The following is an 8,546-nucleotide window of genomic DNA, read 5'->3' as shown; positions in this document are numbered from 1 at the left end:
CTTGCATCCGGGAGTCTCCGAAGAGCGGAGGCTTGGTCTCGCCCTGGAAGGCAAAGGCTTTGAGTTTCCTCCAGAAAGGGTGGATTATCGGCGGAGTCTAAGACCCAGCGCTTGACTCGGCCAGGGCGGAGGGGAGAGTGAGGTCACCATCACATTCCTTTTCATGAGTTGTGTGGAGGAAGTTGAGGCACCAGCCCACGCCTTGTTTCCCTCCCTCCGCCGCCGAAGGAGCGCCTTGACCTGCATGCAAGGAGTTAGGGAGCTTAGATGAGCTGTGATTGATCTCACCGTTTTTCTGCAATCGTGCAAAGGCCCACATTCACATATTTCAGCATCAAGTTGCCAAAAGAAGTCACTTCTTGCCCATGCAGATTCCAAGATCCAAAGATGAAAACTCTGCATTTAATCTATGTTAATATTGAGGCATTTAATATTAATGTAACACTATTATGAGCCAGTTTGGTGTACCAAGGCACCAGTCTAGAAACTGGGAGACAGTGAGTTCTACAGTAGTTCCACCTTAGTCACAAAGCCAGCTGGGTGACCTCAGGCCAGTCACTCTCTCTTAGCCCTAGGAAGGAGGCAATGGCAAACCACTTCCGAAGAACCTTGCCAAGAAGAATGCAGGCACTTGCCCAGACAGACTCCGAGATTGAACAGATTAAAAAAAAAACCTTTTTATTCACTATATTTATCATAAATGTAAATGACAAAGTATAGTCAGCGACAATTGAAAAAAATCGCTGTTACTTTGCTCTAGTTTTCCCAATCTGGTTCTGTCCAGTTAATCTTGGACTACAATACCCCTCATCTCCATCCATCACCTTCAGCACCTTGTGATATTTGATGGCAAGTGAGATCCAGCACATCTCGATGGCATCTGGTTGGGAAGGGCTGTTTTATGAGATCAAGAATCCCAATCCTTAACCAAGGCCACCAACTTGTGACCACCAGAGCTCCTTCAGATAATCACTAAACTTCAATTCACCCCACCAAAACTGTAGGGTAAGCTTGAATGAGCATTGTTTAAAACACCAGGAACCTACTCACTCACTCCCTCAAAATCCAGAAAATCCCAATCCCACATGTATTGTGTGACCCCATCCATTTTTTGGCGATCTTTCCACTCACTGTAGCCCTTGGTCCTGTCCAAACCATTATTAGCATTTCTTCTCTAAGTCTTCAGTGGGGAGCTAAGTGAGGAACTAAGGCTACATTCCTTGGCCACATTTACCAGCCTCTGTGATTTATATGCGCAGGACCAGACATGATCCAGACATGGATAAACAAAGAATGAACAGATGAATATTAAGTGTGCTGATGATGGAAACTTCCAGTCATCTACCTTATCTTGCTTAGCAGCCTTGCACATACAGTACATAAACTTGGAATGAACATTTCGCAGGAAGATCTTGGGGTTAATTTTAAGAACATGTAGGCCTCTTGTTAAAGAGCCAACTCCCAGAGCACCCAATAAGCACAGCTGAAGGAGAAGAATGCTGGTGGTGTTGTTTAGTTATGTTTGGTGGGTATAGATCACCTTAGCACGATGTCTTAATGGGATGACACAAGTGGTTATCCTTTATCTCCCATTGGGAACATCCTTTCAGAAATGAGTTAAAACAAGCAACATCATGAAAGCAATCATGGAATATCCCACAATCTAGTCACTGACATCTCAACAAGGCCAATATAGACAGCGGCAGAAAATAATTGCCTTATTTTTAAGTGGAGGATCACTTATCAAGTCCCACGGTACAAGTTGAAAGCAAAAAAACAAAAAACAAAAACTGCTGGACCTCAGGAGAATGGAAGATGGCTGGATTGGAAGATACTTTACTTTGTCCCCACCCCCACCCCTCAATTGAAACTTTGGCTGCTGAATAGAAAAAACTGCATTTGGGTTTATGTTTTAAATCAGAGCTGAATGGTCTGTCTGGGGTTTATATAACTTTGAGAATTAGCTTTGACTGAAATATAGTGAGTAGAACAAGATCATCCAGAAATAAGAACTTGAAGCCCAGTTCTAGTTTGATACTTCGACTATTATACCACCTCTCAGTAAGAGAGAGCCAATATTCCAGCCCACAATTGATCCCACTTTAATAAGCTAGTTTTGGGTAAAAGAATGGGCTTGAGATAAACAGAGGTCTTTTTCACATGCCCAAGCCCACATTCTGTTTTGATAGGCCAGAAAAATAAAGTTTACTGAAATACAGAGAGAAACAGAGCTTTTGATATTTTGGACTTGGTGTCTGAATTACACCAAGAATATTTATGCTTACTAGATTTACCTATAGTCCTCTACCGTAAGCTGGATTTCACTTCCCACAATCCGCAGGGTGTTCTGAAAATCCATTCAGTCTGGTTAGTTTATGGCTCTTTCAGCTACTCTTTCTACAGCTAATCTACTCCCCAGAAACATTGTCCACTCTTCCCAAATGCCCAACAGATCATCAACAATTCTTTTTCTGGATATGCTCAGTATACTAAGCCATAATGTGTCCAATTTTGTTTGGGTTGAGTAGCATGTGGGAACACAGCCTGAATGATTTGAGGGTTCATTGATCATGCAGATATTTTTTTTTAAGTGGGATGACTAAAGCATGATTCATTGATGCATAGTTAAACATATTGTGTGAATATTTATCCTTGTGGTTTGTGCTATGTGCGAAGGTTTGCCTGTTGCATGTGTATTGTCACGCTGCTTATGTAAAGAATGGTGGCACCCCCTCCCACTGCTAGATAATTGCTCCATGCTATATTATTGAAAGAATTGTTTGGATTATATAGTTCATGCTTATTCATTTCTGAGTAAAGGCCCATTAATTTTTTTTACATTATTCAGAAGTAAATTCTATTTAATTCAGTGGGCTTTTTAAAAAATGGAGTCTTTATCGGAGCCATGTTTGCACGCATTCCTGTGCCTATGCAACATTTAGATTCTTGGAGAAGGATTAAAAAACAGGAAGATCGTTTAAAATAGTTTTGATGGTTAGAAATGGGGTGTGATAGATTCTATTAAAGTGTATTGTACTATTCTGGCTGATTGTTTTAAGTTCATTTTGGGCAAATGATCAGGCATGTTAATTTTTGAGACACAGCAGATTGATGCTTGTTATGTATTTTGCAAAAGACATCTCCATCCAGAAGCAACTGCAGGTACCTGAAGGTTGGGAAGATGGAGTAAATGGATGCTGCATCTGAAGAACCACTACTTCCTTCCCCTACTTTTAGCAGTTCCATGATAAATGAAGTAAATTGTCTTGTAACAGGGGAGTAGCTTTACCCACCCTGATGTCCTCCACAGGTTTTGGACTCCAGCTTCCCTAATCTCCAACATATATTATCAAAATTCCCAGTTGTCACTGCCAACTGTAGTCCTAGCTGGAAATGTTTTGTTACAAATCTGTCAATAAAGTGTGGTCCAAGGCATCTAGGAGGGAGCATCTTCTTGGTTGGACCGTTATTTGCAAAGCCTTCTTTAAAAGATTTGTTTGCTTGGACTAATACTAAAGTGGAATGCGATGTTTAAATACAGGCTTATTTGAACCACCACCACTTTGTGACATAACCATAGTGCCTGGGGGAAGGAGACAAGAACTCAGAGCAATCACTCAGCACGCAGTGGCGTCATGAAGAAGTGGTAATTTCCTTTTATAATATCATATCTTAATCTCTATGGATAACGACCCGGCTGCTGATTATCGGCTCCTGTACTCCGCTTTTCCCTACCGCAGACGATTCCCATCCAAAAACTACATATCCCACAATCCCGAGGAGGAACGTCTCGCGAGGCATTCTGGATAAGGTACACAGTATGCTGGACCGATTGATGGGAACCCCCTTTGGGTAACTCCGTCCTTGTCGTGCTAGAGCTTGTCCAACCGAAAACGACATCCTTCCCCGTTCGTTATGCCCTTAAGGAGGTCAAGAGTCTCGCCGCCCCAGTCTTTGCCGAGTGGGATCGCAAAACTCAAAACCAAGCTGAAAAAATACTGCAATTCTCTTCGTGGAGCGTTCCGAGGAAATGAGGCGTCTTGCTCCAAGAGATGATCGAAATCCAAGCCCTTCAGAAGACTCTCTGTTCCGGTTCCCATTTGATTCCCTGCCGTGGGGCTAGACTGCATAGAGCGCAGGGAAATCTATATGAAATAATGTACCAAAGTTGGATTAAAAGACCCTTTGCATTGCAATACTTTTGAAATAACCGCTCGGTTCGGATCCATCTAAAAAGTTACTTTGGCCCTATTGTTTTCATACTGAGTGTTGGCAATAAAAGAATCGTGTGTTGTTTTACAGTTGAAGTAGCAAAAGGAACCTAGGGCATTCTTTATAAATAAATATCCTGGAAAGTGAAATGCTCCCAGTCTTTGTGATCCGTACATGATGGAATAATTAATTCATCATGTATGTATCGTGAAATGTTTCAACTAAATATCGAAACTCCATCAGGAGAAAGGCAAACCACAAAGCAGGATGATTGCGACCCAGCTTTACGATTTCTCAAGATTTCTGCGAAGGCGTCCTGGGATTTGTGCTCCTATATTGGGTACAAATTATCTTCGACCAGCAGGTGGCAATAAAAAGCCTTTTCTTGGCCTTATTGCTGGGGGGTCTGGAGAGGGCAGGCTCCTGCCTGTTTTTTAGCCACCGGGGAGAGTTGAAGTTGAAATTGAAGTGACCCTTCACTTCCGGTTCAGGGTATAGGATCTGTCAGAAAAGAGCGCGCTGGCGCTTCCGATCCAGAATAACTATTCCATCTCTGTCCTTGCTTTGTTGTTCAAGCAGCGGGAGAACACGATTGTAACTGGAAGATGAGGTCGTTTGAACGGACCCGTAACATTTTAGGCTTGAAACAGAACGAAAGTGCAATATAACTTTGTATGGAAGCATTCAGAGGTATAGAAAATAGAGGTAACAAACCAGCAACCCCAGATAGATATATGGACAGACAGATTTTTAAAAAAAGAAAAAAATTATATTTTGCCACCCAGCAACTGAAAAGTGATCCTTGAACTGGCTTTTGAGTCTCTCCCCACAGTAGTCTAGCTTATATTTTTTAGTCAAATCCATTGAAGACTATCAGGCTGAAGCTTAAAAGCTAGTGCAATACAAAATGTATGTGGGCCAGTCCTTGAAATAACACAAGACTGTTGGTGGGCTTGTCCCCGAATGAGGAATGATTGTGTCTATCCAAAACACTAAACTATAGTAAAGGTAAAGGTTTCCCTTGACGTAAAGTCCAGTCGTGTCCGACTCTAGGGGGCGGTGCTCATCTCCGTTTCAAAGCCTTGGAGCCGGCGTTGTCCATAGGACACTTCCGGGTCATGTGGCCAGCATGACTCACCACTAAACTATAAACCATGGGTAATAATAAGTGGTCTGTAACAACTGTATTTCCATGACTTGCTAAAACAAAATATATTATAGCTTCTTGTGCTGATTTGGTTCACATAATGTGCTAAAACATACTGTATTTGCATGATGCACTAGCCAGCCATCTTGGAGCTGAGTGTGTTGTGCAAAATTAGGATGGTTGAGTAAATCATGGTTTGTTGTTTATTCGTTCAGTTGCTTCCGACTCTTCGTGACTTCATGGACCAGCCCACGCCAGAGCTTCCTGTTGGTCGTCAACACCCCCAGCTCTCCCAGGGACAAGTCCGTCACCTCTAGAATATCATCCATCCACCTTGCCCTTGGTCGGCCCCTCTTCCTTTTGCCCTCCACTCTCCCTAGCATCAGCATCTTCTCCAGGGTGTCCTGTCTTCTCATTATGTGGCCAAAGTATTTCAGTTTGGCCTTTAATATCATTCCCTCAAGTGAGCAGTCTGGCTTAATTTCCTGGAGGATGGACTGGTTTGATCTTCTTGCAGTCCAAGGCACTCTCAGAATTTTCCTCCAACACCACAGTTCAAAAGCATCGATCTTCCTTCTCTCAGCCTTCCTTATGGTCCAGCTCTCGCAGCCATATGTTACTATGGGGAACACCATTGCTTTAACTATGCGGACCTTTGTTGTCAGTGTGATGTCTCTGCTCTTAACTATTTTATCGAGATTGGTCATTGCTCTTCTCCCAAGGATTAAGCGTCTTCTGATTTCCTGACTGCAGTCAGCATCTGCAGTAATCTTCGCACCTAGAAATACAAAGTCTTTCACTGCTTCTACATTTTCTCCCTCTATTTGCCAGTTATCAATCAAGCTGGTTGCCATAATCTTGGTTTTTTTGAGGTTTAGCTGCAAGCCAGCTTTTGCACTTCCTTCTTTCACCTTCATCATAAGGCTCCTCAGTTCCTCTTTGCTTTCAGCCATCAAAGTGGTATCATCTGCATATCTGAGATTGTTAATGTTTCCTCCAGCGATTTTAACTCCAGCCTTGGATTCCTCAAGCCCAGCATGTCGCATGATGTGTTCTGCATACAAGTTGAATAGGTAGGGTGAAAATATACAGCCCTGCCATACTCCTTTCCCAATCTTAAACCAGTCCGTTGTTCCGTGGTCTGTTCTTACTGTTGCTGCTTGGTTGTTATACAGATTCTTCAGGAGGCAGACAAGATGACTTGGTATCCCCATACCACTAAGAACTTGCCACAATTTGTTATGGTCCACACAGTCAAAGGCTTTAGAATAGTCAATAAAACAGAAATAGATGTTTTTCTGAAACTCCCTGGCCTTTTCCATTATCCAGCGGATATTGGCAATTTGGTCTCTAGTTCCTCTGCCTTTTCTAAACCCAGCTTGTACATCTGGCAATTCTCGCTCCATGAATTGCTGAAGTCTACCTTGCAGGATCTTGAGCATTACCTTACTGGCATGTGAAATGAGTGCCACTGTTCGATAGTTTGAACATTCTTTAGTGTTTCCGTTTTTTGGTATGGGGATATAAGTTGATTTTTTCCAGTCTGATGGCCATTCTTGTGTTTTCCAAATTTGCTGGCATATAGCGTGCATTACCTTGACCGCATCATCTCGCAAGATTTTGAACAGTTCAGCTGGGATGCCGTCGTCTCCTGCTGCCTTGTTATTAGCAATGCTTCTTAAGGCCCATTCAACCTCACTCTTCAGGATGTCTGGCTCTAGCTCACTGACCACACCATCAAAGATATCCCCGATATTGTTATCCTTCCTATACAGGTCTTCTGTATATTCTTGCCACCTTTTCTTGATCTCTTCTTCTTCTGTTAGGTCCTTGCCATCTTTGTTTTTGATCATACCCATTTTGGCCTGGAATTTACCTCCGATGTTTCTAATTTTCTGGAAGAGGTCTCTTGTCCTTCCTATTCTATTGTCTTCTTCCACTTCTGCGCATTGCTTGTTTAAAAATAATTCCTTATCTCTTCTGGCTAACCTCTGGAATTTTGCATTTAATTGGGCATATCTCCCCCTATCACTGTTGCCTTTTGCTTTCCTTCTTTCTTGGGCTACTTCTAGTGTCTCAGCAGACAGCCATTTTGCCTTCTTGGTTTTCTCTTTCTTTGGGATGTATTTTGTTGCCGCCTCCTGAACAATGTTGTGGACTTCTGTCCATAGTTCTTCCGGGACCCTATCTACTAAGTCCAATCCCTTAAATCTATTCTTCACCTCCACTGCATATTCCTTAGGAATATTAGTGAGCTCATATCTAGCTGATCTGTGGGTCTTCCCTAATCTCTTCAGTCTGATCCTAAATTGTGCAAGAAGAAGTTCGTGATCGGAACTACAGTCAGCTCCAGGTATTGTTTTTACCGACTGTATAGATGTCCGCCACCTTTGGCTGCAAAGGATGTAGTCAATCTGATTTCGGTGTTGTCCATCTGGTGAAGTCCATGTATAAAGCCGTCTCTTAGGTTGCTGGAAGAGGGTGTTTGTTATGCACATTGAGTTGTCTTGGCAAAATTCTATCAGCCTGTGTCCTGCTTCGTTTTGTTCTCCCAGGCCATGCTTACCTGTAATTCCAGGTGTCATTTGACTGCCCACCTTAGCATTCCAGTCTCCCGTGATGAAAATAACATCTCTTTTAGGCGTGTTGTCCAGTAGGTGCTGCAGATCCTCATAGAACTGCTCTACTTCAGCATCTGTGGTTGGGGCGTATATTTGGATCACTGTGATGTTAGATGGCTTGCCCTGAATTCGAATTGACATCATTCTATCTTTTTTTGGATTGTATCCAAGCACTGCTTTAGCCACTTTACTATTAATTATGAAGGCTACTCCATTTCTTCTGTGGTCCTCTTGTCCACAGTAGTAGATCTGGTGGTCATTTGATGTGAAGTGGCCCATTCCAGTCCATTTCAGTTCACTGACACCCAAAATGTCTATCTTTAATCTTGACATCTCACCAATAACCACATCCAATTTGCCCTGGCTCATAGATCTTACATTCCAGGTTCCAATGGTGTGTTGATCCTTAGAACATCGGATTCGCCGTTCACCACCAGCACCGTCGGCCGCTAGCCGTCCTTTCGGCTTTGAGCTAGCTGCGTCATCACGTCTGGGGCTAGTTGAACTCATCCTCTGTTCCTCCCCAGTAGCATTTTGACCATCTTCCGACCTGGGGGTCTCATCTT

The sequence above is a fragment of the Candoia aspera genome, chromosome 4 (assembly GCF_035149785.1).
Source record: "Candoia aspera isolate rCanAsp1 chromosome 4, rCanAsp1.hap2, whole genome shotgun sequence".
Classification (NCBI taxonomy): domain Eukaryota; kingdom Metazoa; phylum Chordata; class Lepidosauria; order Squamata; family Boidae; genus Candoia; species Candoia aspera.
The sequence above is the reverse complement of the archived record's forward strand: the minus strand, read 5'-3'. Positions refer to the sequence as shown.